The sequence below is a fragment of the Triticum urartu genome, chromosome 1, assembly GCF_003073215.2.
Source record: "Triticum urartu cultivar G1812 chromosome 1, Tu2.1, whole genome shotgun sequence".
Lineage (NCBI taxonomy): Eukaryota > Viridiplantae > Streptophyta > Magnoliopsida > Poales > Poaceae > Triticum > Triticum urartu.
In genome coordinates this window covers 558,554,706-558,573,588 of record NC_053022.1, presented here as the reverse complement: position 1 = coordinate 558,573,588, position 18,883 = coordinate 558,554,706, and the positions used below count along the sequence as shown (strand labels likewise).

The window sequence follows — 18,883 nt, the reverse complement described above, 5'->3', positions numbered from 1 at the left end:
TGTCATCCACATATAATATCAGAAATGCTACAGAGCTCCCACTCACTTTCTGGTAAATACAGGCTTCTCCAAAAGTCTGTATAAAACCAAATACTTTGATCACACTATCAAAGCGTTTATTCCAACTCCGAGAGGGTTGCACCAGTCCATAAATGGATCGCCGGAGCTTGCACACTTTGTTAGCTCCTTTTGGATCGACAAAACCTTTCGGTTGCATCATATACAACTCTTCTTCCAGAAATCCATTCAGGAATGCAGTCTTGACATCCATTTGCCAAATTTCATAATCATAAAATGCGGCAATTGCTAACATGATTCGGATAGAGTTAAGCATCGCTACGGGTGAGAAAGTCTCATTGTAGTCAGTCCCTTGAACTTGTCGAAAACCTTTCGCAACAAGTCGAGCTTTATAGACAGTAACATTACCGTCAGCGTTAGTCTTCTTCTTAAAGATCCATTTATTCTCAATGGCTTGCCGATCATCGGGCAAGTCAACCAAAGTCCATACTTTGTTCTCATACATGGATCCCATCTCAGATTTCATGGCCTCGAGCCATTTTGCGGAATCTGGGCTCACCATCGCTTCTTCATAGTTCGTAGGTTCGTCATGGTCTAGTAACATAACCTCCAGAACAGGATTACCGTACCACTCTGGTGCGGATCTTACTCTGGTTGACCTACGAGGTTCAGTAACAACTTGATCTGAAGTTTCATGATCATCATCATTAACTTCCTCACTAATTGGTATAGACGTCATAGGAACCGGTTTCTGTGATGAACTACTTTCCAATAACGGAGCATGTACGGTTACCTCATGAAATTCTACTTTCCTCCCACTCACTTCTTTCGAGAGAAACTCCTTCTCTAGAAAGGATTTATTCTTAGCAACGAATGACTTGCCTTCGGATCTGTGATAGAATGTGTACCCAACAGTCTCCTTTGGGTATCCTATGAAGACACATTAATTTCTCCGATTTGGGTTCGAGCTTATCAGGTTGAAGCTTTTTCACATAAGCATCGCAGCCCCAAACTTTAAGAAACGACAACTTTGGTTTCTTTCCAAACCACAGTTCATAAGGCGTCGTCTCAACAGATTTCGATGGTGCCCTATTTAACGTGAATGCATTCGTCTCTAAAGCATAACCCCAAAATGATAGTGGTAAATCAGTAAGAGACATCATAGATGGCACCATACATAGTAAAGTACGATTACGACGTTCGGACACACCATTACGCTGTGGTCTTCTGGGTGGCGTGAGTTGCGAAAATATTCCGCATTGTTTCAAATGTAGACCAAAATCGTAACTCAAATATTCTCCTCCATGATCAGATCATAGAAACTTTATTTTCTTGTTACGATGATTTTCAACTTCACTCTGAAATTCTTTGAACTTTTCAAATGTTTCAGACTTATGTTTCATTAAGTAGATATACCCATATCTGCTTAAATCATCTGTGAAGGTGAGAAAATAACGATATCCGCCCCGAGCCTCAACATTCGTCGGACCACATACATCTGTATGTATGATTTCCAACAAATTTGTTGCTCGCTCCATAGTTCTGAAGAACGGCGTTTTAGTCATCTTGCCCATGAGGCAAGGTTCACAAGTACCAAGTGATTCATAATCAAGTGATTCCAAAAGTCCATCAGAATGGAGTTTCTTCATGCGCTTTACACCAATATGACCCAAACGGCAGTGCCAGAAATAAGTTGCACTATCATTATCAACTCTGCATCTTTTGGCTTCAACATTATGAATATGCGTATCACTACTGTCGAGATTCATCAAAAATAGACCACTCTTCAAGGGTGCATGACCATAAAAGATATTACTCATATAAATAGAACAACCATTATTCTCTAATTTAAATGAATAACCATCTCGCATCAAACAGATCCAGATATAATGTTCATGCTCAACGCTGGCACCAAATAACAATTATTTAGGTCTAATACTAATCCCGAAGGTAGATGTAGAGGTAGTGTGCCGACGACGATCACATCGACTTTGGAACCGTTTCCCACGCGCATCGTCACCTCGTCCTTGGCCAGTGTTCGCTTAATCCGTAGTCCCTGTTTTGAGTTGCAAATATTAGCAACAGAACCAGTATCAAATACCCAGGTGGTACTGCGAGCTCTGGTAAGGTACACATCAGTAACATGTATATCACATATACCTTTGTTCATCTTGCCATCCTTCTTATCTGCCAAATACTTGGGGCAATTCCGCTTCTAGTGACCAGTCTGCTTGCAGTAGAAGCACTCAGTCTCAGGCTTAGGTCCAGACTTGGGTTTCTTCTCTTGAGCAGCAACTTGCTTGCTGTTCTTCTTGAAGTTCCCCTTCTTCTTCCCTTTGCCCTTTTTCTTGAAACTAGTGGTCTTATTGACCATCAACACTTGATGCTCCTTTTTGATTTCTACCTCCGCAACCTTTAACATTGCGAAGAGCTCGGGAATCGCCTTATCCATCCCTTGCATGTTATAGTTCATCACGAAGCTCTTGTAGCTTGGTGGCAGTGATTGAAGAATTCTGTCAATGACTCTATCATCCGGAAGATTAACTCCCAGTTGAATCAAGTGATTATTATACCAAGACATTTTGAGTATATGCTCACTGACAGAACTATTCTCCTCCATCTTACAACTGTAGAACTTATTGGAGAATTCATATCTCTCAATCCAGGCATTTGCGTGAAATATTAACTTCAACTCCTGGAACATCTCATATCCTCCATGACGTTCAAAACATCATTGAAGTCCCGGTTCTAAGCCGTAAAGCATGGCGCACTGAACTATCGAGTAGTCATCATCTTTGCTCTGCCAGACGTTCATAACATCTGGTGTTGCTCCTGTCCGTGTAATTCTTCTGTGCAGCAATGAGGATAATCCTCAAGTTACGGACCTAGTCTATGTAATTGCTACCATCATCTTTCAACTTTGCTTTCTCAAGGAACGCATTAAAATTCAACGGAACAACAGCGGGGGCCATCTATCTACAATCAACATAGACAAGCAAGATACTATCAGGTACTAAGTTCATGATAAATTTAAGTTCAATTAATCATATTACTTAAGAACTCCCACTTAGATAGACATCTCTCTAATCTTCTAAGTGATCACGTGATCCATATCAACTAAACCATAACCGATCATCACATGAAATGGAGTAGCTTTCAATGGTGAACATCACTATGTTGATCATATCTACTATATGATTCATGCTCGACCTTTCAGTCTCAGTGTTCCGAGGCCATATCTGCATATGCTAGGCTCGTCAAGTTTAACCTGAGTATTCTGCGTGTGCAAAAACTGGCTTGCACCTGTTGTAGATGGACATAGAGCTTATCACACCCGATCTTCACGTGGTGTCTGGGCACGACGAACTTTGGCAACGGTGCATACTCAGGGAGAACACTTTTATCTAGAAATTTAGTGAGAGATCATCTTATAATGCTACCGTCAATCAAAGCAAGATAAGATGCATAAAAGATAAACATCACATGCAATCGATATAAGTGATATGATATGGCCATCATTATCTTGTGCTTGTGATCTCCATCTCCGAAGCACCGTCATGATCACCATCGTCACCGGCGCGACACCTTGATCTCCATTGTAGCATCGTTGTCGTCTCGCCATTCTTATGCTTCTACGACTATCGCTACCGCTTAGTGATAAAGTAAAGCATTACAGGGCGATTGCATTGCATACAATAAAGCGACAACCATATGGCTCCTGCCAGTTGCCGATAACTCGGTTACAAAACATGATCATCTCATACAATAAAATTTAGCATCATGCTTTGACCATATCACATCACAACATGCCCTGCAAAAACAAGTTAGACGTCCTCTACTTTGTTGTTGCAAGTTTTACGTGGCTGCTACGGGCTGAGCAAGAACTGTTCTTAGCTACGCATCAAAACCACAACGATAGTTTGTCAAGTTGGTGCTGTTTTCACCTTCTCAAGGACCGGGTGTAGCCACACTCGGTTCAACTAAAGTTGGAGAAACTGACACCCGCCAGCCACTTGTGTGCAAAGCATGTCGGTAGAACCAGTCTCGCGTAAGCGTACGCGTAATGTCGGTCTGAGCCGCTTCATCCAACAATACCGCCGAACCAAAGTATGACATGCTGGTAAGCAGTATGACTTATATCGCCCACAACTCACTTGTGTTCTACTCATGCATATGACATCTACGCATAAAACTAGGCTCGGATGCCACTGTTGGGGAACGTAGTAATTTCAAAAAAAATTCCTACGCACACGCAAGATCATGGTGATGCATAGCAACGAGAGAGGAGAGTGTTCTCCACGTACCCTCGTAGACCGAAAGCGGAAGCATTAACACAACGCGGTTGATGTTGTCGTACGTCTTCACGATCTGACCGATCAAGTACCGAACGCATGGCACCTCCGAGTTCAGCACACGTTCAGCCCGATGATGTCCCTCGAACTCCGATCCAGCCGAGTGTTGAGGGAGAGTTTCGTCAGCACGATGGCGTGGTGACGATGATGATGTTCTACCGACACAGGGCTTCACCTAAGCACCGCTACATTATTATCAAGGTGGACTATGGTGGAGGGGGGCACCGCACACAGCTAAAAGATCAAATCAATTGTTGTGTCTCTAGGGTGCCCCCTGCCACCGTATATAAAGGAGCAAAGGGGGGAGGTGCGGCCGGCCAGGAGGAGGCGCGCCAGGAGGAGTCCTACTCCCGCCGGGAGTAGGACTCCCTCCCTTCCTTGTTGGATTAGGAGAAGGGGGAAATAGGAGGGAGAGAGGAAGGAAAGGGGGGGGTGGTGCCGTCCCCTCTCCTTGTCCTATTCGGACTAGAGGGGGAGGGGCGCGCGGCCCTGCCCTAGCCGCCTGTAGGATCTAGAAGTAGGTGTGTCTAGAGGGGGGTGATTAGACACTCAATGCTAAAGTTGCAATTTTTAAGCTTTTTCGGTTTAAGTGGAGTTTAGGCATAATTTCAACATTCACAATACATATCAAGCAAGTATGCAAAGAGTGTATAGGCAGCGGAAAGTAAAGTATGCAACTTGTAAGAATGTAAAGGGAAGGGTTTGGAGAATTCAAACGCAATTGGAGACACGGATGTTTTTCCCGTGGTTCGGATAGGTGGTGCTATCCTACATCCACGTTGATGGAGACTTCAACCCACGAAGGGTAATGGTTGCGCGAGTCCACGGAGGGCTCCACCCACGAAGGGTCCACGAAGAAGCAACCTTGTCTATCCCACCATGGCCATCGCCCACGAAGGACTTGCCTCACTAGCGGTAGATCTTCACGAAGTAGGCGATCTCCTTGCCCTTACAAACTCCTTGGTTCAACTCCACAATCTTGTCGGAGGCTCCCAAGTGACACCTAGCCAATCTAGGAGACACCACTCTCCAAGAAGTAACAAATGGTGTGTAGGTAATGAACTCCTTGCTCTTGTGCTTCAAATGATAGTCTCCCCAACACTCAACTCTCTCTCATAGGATTTGGATCTGGTGGAAAGAAGATTTGAGTGGAAAGCAACTTGGGGAAGGCTAGAGATCAAGATTCATATGGTAGGAATGGAATATCTTGGTCTCAACACATGAGTAGGTGGCTCTCTCTCAGAACATATGAGTTGGAATGGTGTATGTGTTCTGATGGCTCTCTCTTTGAATGAAGAGAGGGTGGAGGGGTATATATAGCCTCCACACAAAATCCAACCGTTACACACAATCTACCAATCTCGGTGGGACCGAATCATCAAACTCGGTCGGACCGAAAAGGTAAACCTAGTGACCGTTAGAGATTTCGGTGGGACTGACATGCAACTCAGTAGGACCGATTCGGTTAGGGTTTGGGAATAAGGTAATCTCGGTGAGACCGATTACACAAACTCGGTGAGACCGAGTTTGGCAATAAGCTAACCGGAGAGTTGGTCAGGTAAACTCGGTGGGACCGACTCGCTCTTTCGGTGAGACCGAAAAGTTACAAGAAGGAAACAGAGAATTTACATTGCAATCTCGGTGGGACCGATTCGCTCTTTCGGTGAGACCGAAAGGTTACAAAAGGGAAACAGAGAGTTTGCAATCCCATCTTGGTGAGACCGAGATCCTTATCGGTAGGACCGAATTGCTAGGGTTTGGCAGTGGCAGATGACAAGTGAAACTCGGTGGCGCCGGATTGAAAGAATCGGTAGGTCCGAGTTTGGCTTTGGGTTTAGGTCATATGTGGAAGTGGGAAAGTAGCTGAGGATTTTGGAGCATATCATTAAGAACTTGAGCAAGAGGCTCATTATCAACACCTCATCCCTCCTTGATAGTATTGGCTTTTCCTATGGACTCAATGTGATCTTGGATCACTAAAAGTGTAAAATGAGGAGTCCTGAGCTTGAAGCTTTAGCCAATCCTTTGTCCTTAGCATCTTGAAGGAGTCCCCACAACTTTTAGTCCATGCCACTCCATTGTTGAACTTATATGAAATATACTAGATAAAAGTATTAGTCCAACAAGAGATATGTTGACATTAATTACCAAAACCACCTGGAGAGCACTTGTGCTTTCACCGCCTCTCCTCTTCTCCACTAAGGCCTACTATGGCCCATTAAGCCCCCCGGGGGGTTCCGGTAACCCCTCGGTACTCCGGTAAAATCCCGATTTCACCCGGGACATTTCCGATATCCAAATATAGGCTTCCAATATATCAATCTTCATGTCTCAACCATTTAGAGACTCCTCGTCATGTCCGTGATCACATCCGGGACTCCGAACAACCTTCGGTACACCAAAACTCATCAACTCATAATATAACCGTCATCGAAACTTTAAGCGTGCGGACCCTACGGGTTCGAGAACTATGTAGACATGACCGAGACATGTCTTCGGTCAATAACCAATAGCGGAACCTGGATGCTCATATTGGCTCCCACATATTCTACGAAGATCTTTATCGGTCAGACCGCATAACAACATACGTTGTTCCCTTTGTCATCGGTATGTTACTTGCCCGAGATTCGATCATCGGTATCTCAATACCTAGTTCAATCTCGTTACTGGCAAGTCTCTTTACTCATTCCGTAATACATCATCCTGCAACTAACTCATTAGTTGCAATGCTTGTAAGGCTTAAGTGATGTTGATTACCGAGTGGGCCCAGAGATACCTCTCCGACGATCGGAGTGACAAATCCTAATCTCGAAATACGCCAACCCAACAAGTACCTTTGGAGGCACCTATAGAGCACCTTTATAATCACCCAGTTATGTTGTGACATTTGGTAGCACACAAAGTGTTCCTCCGGTAAATGGGAGTTGCATAATCTCATAGTCATAGGAACATGTATAAGTCATCAAGAAAGCAATAGCAACATACTAAACGATCGACTGCTAAGCTAACGGAATGGGTCAAGTCAATCACATCATTCTCCTAATGATGTGATCTCGTTAATCAAATGACAACTCATGTCAATGGCTAGGAAACATAACCATCTTCGATCAACGAGCTAGTCAAGTAGAGGCGTACTAGTGACACTCTGTTTGTCTATGTATTCACACAAGTATTATGTTTCCGGTTAATACAATTCTAGCATGAATAATAAACATTTATCATGATATAAGGAAATAAATAATAACTTTATTATTGCCTCTAGGGCATATTTCCTTCATGTAGGATAAGGAAATAGCACAATTGGTACTTGTTCTTGTCGGTTTCTCACACGTACACAAGTAAAAGCTTATGGTGGAGCTTGGTTAGGATGGTGGCACAAATTTGATGCAATTGTAAGTGAGATTCAATAATGTTGGAAAATATTCGCAAGATGCAATGTAACAAGTAGACCAAGCATATAAGGTACACGGAAACACACACGCAAAAGGAGGGGTTGGGCAACCAAGGATGAGCCAAAATGTGGTTTCCACAAAAATGCTCTTGTTGCACAACACTAGAGAGATGCTAGCACGATTGCATAATAGGAGGATACAAGAACTTGTGCACAACCTACTTAGCAAAAATGCAACGACTTCTATCCCAAGTATGCTCCATGCAAGGTGTTGCTATGATATGATCCAAGATGATCGAGTATGACAATCTTAATGTTGTATGATGCTATGGTTCTTGCTTAAAAGCTCTTTGCTTATCTTTCCTATTTGCTTAAAAGCTTGTTTGGTTATTTGATGTTTGAGCTCTCTTCTCATGCAATGCTTGACGAACCAAGATAGGAATTGTGTATGCGATGACAACTTTGTGACACAAGAGATGATACCAATATATGCAACAATCATGTATGTATGCCATGGGAAGTATGATCACTAATGTGTACAAGTCTCGTTGCTGGCAATACTCAATGGCTAGTCTCGATGGGTAAGCGACACAAAGGAGTAAGGCTATGATGGTTATCAATGTAATGGCAAGAATGATGTATCCAATACCAAGACGAGGTTACAGTTCTCGCTTAAGGTATGGAGTCAAAATGGTAGCACGAATACCAAAGTGTAGTCAATGTGGTCATTATTGATGACGCGTCCGTGGCGAAGATGAGCGGCGGTGATGTTGATGTCGAACCGTACCTAGATAGCCGAAACACAAAAGGATACGGTACCGCAACTCAAATTCTCAAAGCAAAATTGGACCAAAATTGTCGGAGATGGTGTTGGTAAGCGGTGGTTGTCTATGGGGTATATAGTGGTGCTATGCGGAAGTGGTGGAGGTACGCAGAAGTATATGTTGGCACCGGAACAAAATTTGGCGAAAATATGGACGGAAAATGGGACGGTGGATGTAGATGTTGCTGCCAGGGGCCAGATGTCTAGGCTGGATGTCCGAGACATCGGATGTCTGGGCTCTAGATCCGGGGACGGATGTGATGAACACCGCATGGGGAGGTCAAATCCGGGGCAAAATTCAGAAGAATTTAAAGATGGAATTTGGGGAAAAGGATGGGAAGCTAAATCCACTCAAAACAAAGCAAATCCACGGATCCAAACCAACAAAATCTCAACACACCAACAAATCACAAAAAAAATTGGGCTATTTTTGTGGGGCAATTTTCGAATTAGGACGAAAAACAACAAAACAAGGCTAGAAACACAACGGGGAAGCTCCGAAATCGTGATTAACATGGCTCTAGATACCAAGATGATGTAGGGTAGAACCCTAATCGCCCTATCTTTCACGAAAGGAGCGGAATCCTGCGAAGAACACGAAGAACACAAAAGGGAAAACGAGGGAAACACAAGGGAAAACGAAGAGGAACACTCAAACTAACAAGAACAAGTCACACAAGTGCTAGATCCTCAGATACATAGAACGATACATGGTCCACGGACAACTAAGGACGATGCAAGTAGCACGATCCTCTCCATGAGGAGGTCTTGAGGGGGCCGCCCAAGAGGGGGTCTTGATGTCTTCTCCACAAGGAGGTCTTGAATCCAAAGAGATCTTCTCCGTAGAGGCCGCGGTCTCTCTCTTGGAGTAGATCCGATGTGGATGAGCAATGCTCTATCTCTCAAATGAGCTAAACCAATGCTAACCCTAGAACATAGGATGAGGGGGAGTTTATATAGTCTAGGGGGGAGAAGGGATACACGAGCCTTGTCCCTTCACTGTGCGCAGACAAGGGAGGCCGGACGCCCGGGCGTCGGGCCGGATGTCCAGGCTGGGAAGGCCGGATGTCCGGGCTGGCATTGCTGTCTTGTTGCTCTCGGGTTCGGAGGGGTCCGGATTTCCGGGATGGGGGGCCGGTTGTCCGGGAGCTCGGGAGGGTCTGGATTTCTGGGATGGGGGGCTGGATGTCCGGGAGCTCGGGAGGGGCCGGACGTCCGGGATGACGGGGCCGGAAGTCCGAGGCCTGTAGGGGCTCAGCGGCCGGAAGGCTGTGGTAGCTGGAGTCTTCAGCGGCCGGACGTCAGGGCTTGGGGGCCGGATGTCCGGGTCCTGGAGGTGTCTTCTTCTCCTTCCAGCGTTCCTCTTCATCCGTGGACTTGGCGGCTTGTCCGTCTTCACGTGCATCTTCAGGAGGGTCTTCTTGGTACCTAATCATGCACAATGTCTCGGACTTAGGTAGTAGCCATGTCTCGAGAGGATCATATGTAATGTCACTAAGGAGAGAGGTCACCTCGGTCTCGAGAGCTCTAGCTCTAGCTCTAGTCATCGGTCCGCTAGGCACTTGGTGAGACGATGTTAGGTCCATGGGGATGACCTTGGGATGCTCCGCATCAACGTCAAGGTTGAGCGCTTCCTCAGAACTGCTGATACAGAGTTGCAAAATAAAGGATGGAAAATGCTTTATTAGCAACGCATGGATGCCCCCAGTTCATAGAAGGACAATACGCATGGGATGAGTTCATAGACATGGTGCTCACCAGAAGGGTTGCTGGTGTTTCCTATATGCTTTGGTCAGCGGAGGAGAAACTAAATTAAGAGAGCATCATCATGTTCTATCTTACCCAAGTGACCAAAAGAAGAAATAATCATTAATTAGGTTGTGTAATATTAATAAATTCATTAGCTTAGAAAGACTGAAGAACAATATTATTCAATAGAAAGAGCAAAGAAATCACCTCCTTCTGTTCAGTAACACTGCCATGTACACATCATATAACCTGCAGATTTCAACAAAAAATATGGCCTCATAAAAGTTGTAGCATAGTTCTAAAAAGTTGGCTCATGGGATTTTCCCATGTTAATCCATATAGCAAATTTTACACTCTATTTCTTTCTCATGTCTTTTCTTCATGTCCTGTAACTCCACCTAGATAGTTTATATAACAAGTAATTTGCACAAAAAATAGTTCACACCCTCAGATCATCACATTCTAGAGGCAACAACAATTCCGAGCAGTATGACACGCTCTGTTCTACTTAACATGTCATGCATGGATGGTATTCCAACGAGAGCAGTCACATGTGAAGAAGAGTCACACTCAAGCAAGAGGTCATCATGCTGTGTTCTGTTTCTGGCTATTAGTCTCAATGCTTTATGTCTATACTCCAAATTCCAGCTTTCTTGTGTATGCACAAAGGACAACTAATTGGACTCTGCACCTATACACACCAGCTCAAGAACACAATTGCTTGATCTAATTAGTGGGACTTAAAACTTTCGTTTCATCCTCTCTAGGCGAAGCTCCAGATGCATGCCAAAACTATGGTGCTTTGGAAAAATCTGATAATCTACAAAAGAAAAAATGGAAGCATAGCTAAATTCTGGTGTAAACAAATCAAACCTCATGGAAGGCGTTTGACGATAATGCAGACTCTGGTGAAGCATCATGCACTCCACCATTTTATGTTTCCTCCATATATCGTGAATCAAAAAACAACAAATTAGAATATAAAGATGGAAACATCTAACTTTCAGGTTGGTAGTTAATAGATGACATCAATTAATTGTCAGGCTAGGAGTTGATAAAACCAAGTGTTGTTCCTACATAAACTTTGTTAGTTTTTCTAAAACATCTATTTCTTTTAGCAAAAGCATAGCTGCTGACTGAAAGTAAGTTGTACACTCGACCACAAATTTGCAGGATGCAGCAATAGATTTTGGGTCAAGATAACAATATCAATATTCCTGAAACCTGAGCACAGCAACAAACTTGAGCCATAGGAAATCCAAACCGAATGAGATGCAAGTGCAAACTTTTGGGTAAATATCCACATGCATGCCTAGCAGACATGGTTACGATAGACTCATGAGCTTCCAAGAAAGCATCGTCATTGAGCGGTGGAAGTGTCCTTATTACTGATAGTATGAGACAGAATCCTTAATCCTTATGCTTGTTATAGGGAGCACAAATGAAGGAAATACTTGATTATCAATTTTTCAAATCTTGCAACATATTGTTCATGTTCCTGACAGTGCCTACCAAGGAAAACGAAGACGAACCTGAGCCGGAACAGGCTACAGGTTGGAGTCGGCACAGCGGGAGCCTTCCGCAGCGAGGATGCAGATCCACCACTCTTCTTCGCCTGCCCCATCCGTCTGCCAAGCTAGAAAAAAACTTATCAAGCCGATGACGCGCAAGACGAGGCAAATCTGTCACTCCTCTCCCCTGGACTTACGAGGAGGAAGATGCGGCGGGTCGGGGCGCTGCCATGGAAGGGAAGAGGGGGGAGGATCCAGACCTTGGCAGGCGACGGCATGCCGGACTGCTCGGCCTCCTCGTCCGTCTCTGACCCACGCCCTGAGTGAGCAGAACGACGGTGCCCCTCTGCTGTTTCTCCCCACCGCCATCCTCCTCTGCTCCTTGGCAGCGACATTCGACCGGTCCAGAACAACGGCGCCCAACGACGGCTGATGGAGGATGGGGAGGCGTCGTGGGAAGAAAGAGACGAACGACGGCGGCGACCACGCAATGGGGCTTCGAGAGGAGGAGCAGAGAAGTGGATGGGAGGAGGAGGCGGCGCAGCAAGGAGGGGACGTGGAGGATTGACCCGATTGCGCTAGGTATCTGGGAGAGGATTGGTCTGACTCTTGTCTAGGATCTCGTTTCTGGGAGAGGATTGGTCTGCCTCATTCACACAGTTCTCCAGGAAACCCTCCCTCTGCTCGATGGCCCCTTGTAGGCTCATGACCCCACCCGTCATTCTCTTCCAAAGCCGTCACGAAAGTTAAAAGAGATGGAAGGCTGACCAGACGCCATCAGCCAAAAAAACACTGTTGCGCTTCGAGTAAGTCGATCTGGCGGTCAAAATCGTCTCCAAACAGCGAAGCCCCCAGTTGTGCGGGTACTCTAGCGTCATTTATATGTTCGATGTACGCGAGGCTGAGAGCTGGCTTGATAAACGGGCTTCATTTTTTTCCCAATAAATACAAGCCCTAATACTACATGTGTATACCTAGGAGGGCCCCACTGACTTTTGGGGGCCCGGGGCGGCCGCCCCGTTCGCCCCCCTCAGGGCCGGCCCTGGATCCAGAGGCATGGTCGACGCGGATCTGCATCTTCATGGCATCCCTGTGGGCCGGCGTGCCGACGAGCTCGGTGCCAACGTCGGCTTCGTCCTTGTCGAACGCCCCCATGTTGCGTGGGTTGCTGTAGTGGTCCACCACCCGCTCATGGTACCTCCTCCTTGCCGCCACCGCCCCCAGCGCTGCCGTGCCGGAGGAGTCCCCGACGCGCGGCATCGTGATCGGCTGATCGCTGAAGGCGTGGCTGGGTTTGTACACTGTGTTTCGCTTCTCCTGTGTCACACGGAGGCCGAGGTCGATAAGAGAAGAGGAGAGAACATAATTGCTTGGCCCAGCGCATTTAAATACAGCTCACTCGGGACGATGCGCAGCGTCAAATCAGTACTTCCAAATATCACTTCCACTTTAGAGTTTTCGCTTTTTTCTTAGATCTATTTATTCAGAATGTTTTATCTATAAAACCGTGCATCCAAATCTCAAACCGTTTTCATCTTTGGATTCCTCACATCGAGATCTTCAAAACTAGATCCCATGTTAATAGCTATTGATGAATCTTTTTTTTCCAAAAAAAATGGGGGAAAAAATCGGGCACGAACCGCGAGCACGTTTTTTCCTTTGCCGGGAGCCGTTTCCGAGAGGCACAACCGTGCCTTTCGCGAAAGCAAATCCGTGCCTCTCGCGGGAGCAAAACCGTGCATCTCGCGAAAGAAAAGAAAAGAGAAAATGCGTTTCTTTTTTCCGTTTCCGAGAGGCACGACCATGCCTCTCGCGAAAGTAAAAACCGTGCATTTGACAGAAGAAAAAAGAAAATAGAACACGTTTTTTCGTTTCCGAGAGGTACGGCCGTGCCACTCGTGGAAGCAAAACCATGCCTCTCACGAAAAAAAAGAAAAACATTTTTTTTTCATTTTCGAGAAGCATGGCGGCCGCGCCTCTCGCGAAAGCAAACCATGCCTCTCGCGGAAGCAAAACCGTGTCTCTAAAGGAAGAGAAAAAAACACATTTTGAATTTTTTTATGAAAAGCTAGAAAAGACCGGTGATAAACCGAGAAGTCAAAAAAGACCAAAAAAATATCTAAAAAGCCAAAAACACGTGTATGAAAATAAAAAATAATCTGAAGGGAGCGTCGAGAGCGCGACATGTGGCGGCGGCTGAGAGCGTGCCACTTGGGAGCCTCCCCCCAAGTGATCATTGGGAGGCTCCTGAAGGAGCGCTTGCCAACTAGTGGCTCTATGGTGTGCAGCTGGGGCTGTGATGTGTGGCCAATCCTATTTCCCGCCCGCGGGCGCCAAATAGTCATGGCTTCGCTGAGGAGAGGCTCCGGTTGGGCTTGCCCACATACAGGATCCACATGATGTTTGATCGCCGCTGCTTCCTTCGTTGTTTTCTGCGGGTTTTTTTTCTTCTAGGGTTTTTTGGCTTACGGTTCTGCTTTGTTTGTTCCGTTTTTTATATTTGTTTTGATTCTATTTTATTTTTTGTGTAATATATGAAAAGTTCATTGCATATTATAAAATTTTCATCATATATTAAGAACTCTTTTTTTGACCATAAAACAGTAAGGCAAAAGCCTTACTGTAGATCTTTTTCATATAAATAGGAGGAAACATAGTCTTTACAATGGTTGTTGGGGAGACAACCAGGGGAGATTATTGAAAAGTACAAAAAATTTATTAAATGTTATCAATCCAAGATGACATGCCCTCCTTTAGACTAGGTTTGGCTCTTAGCGTAGTCAACTTGAAAGTTTTGATAAATTCATATCTGCAATCATTGATAGAGCATGGGATTCCTTCAAATATCAGTCCATTTCTTTCATTCCATATACTCCAGCATCCAACAATCATAATTTCCATGAAATGGTGTTGGCGATATCTTTGATGGGCTTCAATAATCATATCATGAATATTCAGGTATGTATTCCATTCAAGACCAATGTTCCACCAAAAACCCTGGCTGAATGGACATGAGAATAGTAGATGCATTCTGTCTTCATTATCTTTGGCATCACATAATACACATTGAGTGGAATCAAGATGCATATTTTTCCTGGTCAGGAGGTCACATGTGTTTATTCTATCATGAAGTGGAAGCCAGCAAAAGAATTTATGCTTTGGCAGGCAGCATGATTTCCATACCCATTTGAAGGTTACTTCAGCATCCTCATTCCTCATTAAGAAGTTATAAATTTTCTTGGTCATATTTATACTGCTACCCCATTGGAAACTCCATATATCATGTTCATTGTTGAATCTGATGCTATGTAATTGATCAGCTAGAAGATGAAATTGTTGGTGCGCAGTGATGGACAATGGTAATTGAAATAAGTTGTAGAGGTTTCCAGAATCTTCGGCTGCCCTAATTGAGATATTCTCCTGAAGGCAAAAAGAGTGAAGTTCAGGGTATTTTAATTTCATGACCTCTCCATTCCAGTTATCATCCCAAAGTTTGCAAGAGTTTCCCGCTTTGATCTCACATGTTGTCATCTCTTTAAATAGATCAAACATTTTCATGCAATCTTTCCACAAAAAGGATCCTTTGCTGGGATTTGTGTGTGGAGCTTCATTATTCTGATAGTGTGCCTCCCAAATTAGCTTAACCCAAGGAATATCCATCTTATTGTAAAATTTGTAGAGATGTTTGATAAGTAGGGCTTTGTTCTGCATTCTCAAGTTTAATACTCCAAGTCCTCCTTGATTTTTTGGTTTGCAAATCATATCCCACCTGGCAAGGCATTTACCTTTTCTATTAATCTCCTTTCCATACCAGAGAAAGTTTCTGCTGGATTTGTCCACATGATCCAATATGGTGTAATGAACTTTTAGAGAGCACATTGAAAAAACGGGCATGGAGGCAACAATAGAGTTAACATATGTGAGCCTGCCAGAGTAATTCATGAATCTAGTCACTCCAGATAGTCTTTTGTCAATTTTGGATATGACAGGGATGAGATCCATAACAGAGGGTTTGGTGGTGCCCATGGGTAAGCCCAGATAAGTGAATGCCAGACTTTCCACCTTACATCCGAATTAATTTGCAAGTATAGTAACCGTTTGCTGATCAATGTTGATGGGAATCATGGATGATTTGCTGTAATTGACAAACAGACCAGTGGAGAGATTGAATATGTTGAGCAAATATTTGAGGTGCATAATTTGGTCTTCATTAGCTGGCATAATCATTAAGGTGTCATCTGCATATTGGATAATAGGATAGTCCTGTCCATAATCATGGTTGATAGGTAGAGAGATTTCTCCATTGGCCCTAGCAGCATTAACAACAGAATGTAAGAGATCAGCGGTGATGATATAAAGTAAAGGGGAATGTGGATCACCTTGTCTGACTCCTGTCTTGCAAATAATCTTTTTTCCAGCCACTCAAGCAGAACAGAAGTTGATGCAGATTGAAGAATGTTTGTTACCCAATTTATCCATCTAGGTCCAAATCCTTTAGCCTTTAACATAGCAATAATGATCTTATATTCAATCTTGTCAAATGCCTTTTCGAAATCTAGTTTCAATATGATGATGGTTTTTTTGACTGATGGCATAAATGGAGATATTCAAATGCATATCCCAGATAGTCTTGAATATTTCTACCTTTAATAAACCCATACTGGTTCTGGTGAATAATAGAAGTGATGATCTTTTGAGCTCTATTGGCCAAAAGTTTAGTAATAACTTTGAGTGGCAGACTGACCAACGAGATTGGCCTGAAATCTTTCATATTCTCTGGATTAGTAATCTTTGGGATGAGAGTAATGAAAGCAGTATTAATACTGTGAATATCACATTTTCCTTCAAAGAAATCCCATATCATGGTATAGAAATCTTGTTTAATCATATCCCAACATTTTTTAAAAAAGTGCCATCAAAACCATCAGGTCCAGGTGCTCTGTCAGTAGGAAATTCCTTGATAACTTGGTCAATTTCCTCCATTGTAAATTGTGCCTCAAGGTCTGACAGGTCTTGTGATTGGATAAGTTCCTCAAGATTGAAGAGCATGGGAGGATCAATGGATGTGCCCAATATGTCTTTGTAAGATTTCCAAATAATTGCAGCTTTATGATCATGATTTTGGTAAGTGTTTCAGGTGATATAATTTTTCCTGTAGCTTTGGGTGGCCATGGCATGAAAAAAATCAGTGTTTTCATCATCCATTCTCACACTTCTCATTTTAAATCTAGATTTCCAATAGATCCTTTTAACTTCCAATAATTTGAGGATGTGTTGCTTCAGAATGTCCTTGAAATTTGCTTCCATAGTACTCAGGGCTCTTTGGTCTTCAATACCATCCATCATAGATAAGACATAATTACAAGCAGAGATATTAGTATTGTGCTTGGATAGGTTTTTGCTCCATTTCTTGAGTCCTAATCTGAGGCATCTGAATCTAGCAGTAATATCATTTGCAGAATTTGACATCTGTTGGTTTATGTTCCAGTATTGTAATACTGTTTCATAAAATCCATCAAACTCAAGCCAATAATTTTCAAACCTGAATATAGAAGCTCTTGGAATATCACTGCCAATTTGAATATGAATTGGAATATGATCAGATGATACTCTAGCAAGAGGATGTGCCAGAGTATTTGGGAAAGTTATAGTCCAATTAGCTGAGGTAAATATCCAGTCTAGTTTTTCCAGAAGTGGTGAGTCTTGCATGTTACTCCATGTATAGTTCCTTCCTTTGAGTGGAATTTCCACCAAATCAAGTTGCTGCAGAAGACCGTTGAATCTAAGCATATTGTTTGTATCTCCCTCAGGTCTATTTTTGTCATGTGGACTTCTGATTAAATTAAAATCTCCAATAAGAATCCAATGATCCATTTGTGAGGCATCAATATTGTCCAACCAGTCAAAGAAATCCGATCTGTTCTCATTCTGGCAGGGTCCATAAATATTGCTGACATAGAAAATGTGGCCTGAGAGATTGCATAATAGCTTGATTATGATCTGAAATGACGATTGGCTAATAATTGTACCACTGAAAAGGCTGCCATTCCATATAGTTATCAACCCACCAGACAGTCACACTGAAGGGGTATATGCATATTGATTAAATCTCCTATGAGAGAAATTTCTGAGATAATATTGGTCAAAATAATTTTTTTTGTTTCTTGTAGGCAAATAATACCACAATTTCTTTCATCAATTTTGTCCCTTAAATCATCCCATCTGGTTTGGGAGTTTATACCTCTGACATTCCAATTTAATATATTCCATTTTCTATTCATGGGGAAAACTGGGGGAAATGGGTGTGCAGAAAAATGACTTAATCATTTTATAAATAACAGATCTCATCACAGTGGTGGATGCAGACAGGTCATGCCAATAACATATACTTGCTTTCACAGAGAAACAATACTGACCATAACCAGGCAAACCATTCAGACTTCTTGGATAACAAAATAAGTGTATCATAAGATCCCAGCAACATAAGCAAATAATGGAGTTTAACTCCTTACAAACCAAGTTCATAGATAGAGAAAAAGTAAATATCCTGAGCAAAAATAAAACTAAGGGACGCATAAGGCCATAGTAAGCCTTGGTTTAGCAAGGCCCTAAACAGATAAAATGACTCTTATTCATGGATAACTGGTGCCATCAACTTCTCCCCAGACACCTCCTCAGGAGGGATCAGACACTGTTCTATAGCGATTGCTTGGATAGTCTCGAGCGGCAGCTCAGGAGGTGGACCTGCTTCAGGGTTGCGGACTTCATGTTCAAATTTAGAGGATAGGTTCTTCTTGCAACGTGCCATCTCCTTGGCCTTGGCAGCAGCAGCTTCATTCTGAAATCCCACACTAAGTCCCGCCAGTCGACGACTACGGCGAAGATCATTAACATCCAGAGGAGCATTGATCTTCCGTCTCTTGTTAATAGCAGGGTTGGATTGGGCAGTGGGTATCATATTAGCAGGAACTTGTGGTTCCACTTCAGCTGGAGAGTTGTGGCTGCTGGCAATGAAATCAAGCATAGCAGGTGACTGGTC

The 18,883-nt window shown here is 43.5% G+C and overlaps 1 long non-coding RNA gene across 6 annotated transcripts; it reads right to left on the bottom strand.

The window, feature by feature from the left end:
- Positions 1 to 9,392: 9,392 nt before the first annotated feature.
- On the bottom strand, positions 9,393 to 12,445 carry LOC125529731. 6 transcript variants are annotated; one of them, XR_007292735.1, is made up of 6 exons: positions 12,042 to 12,445; positions 11,846 to 11,969; positions 11,207 to 11,275; positions 10,541 to 10,582; positions 10,343 to 10,417; positions 9,393 to 10,228 (listed from the first exon to the last, which is right to left on the bottom strand). It is a non-coding gene; the product is annotated as an uncharacterized LOC125529731 (long non-coding RNA). The 6 variants fall into 6 exon arrangements; XR_007292729.1 differs by having other exon boundaries at positions 9,393 to 10,225; positions 11,846 to 11,961; XR_007292734.1 differs by having other exon boundaries at positions 11,207 to 11,969.
- Positions 12,446 to 18,883: the final 6,438 nt, after the last annotated feature.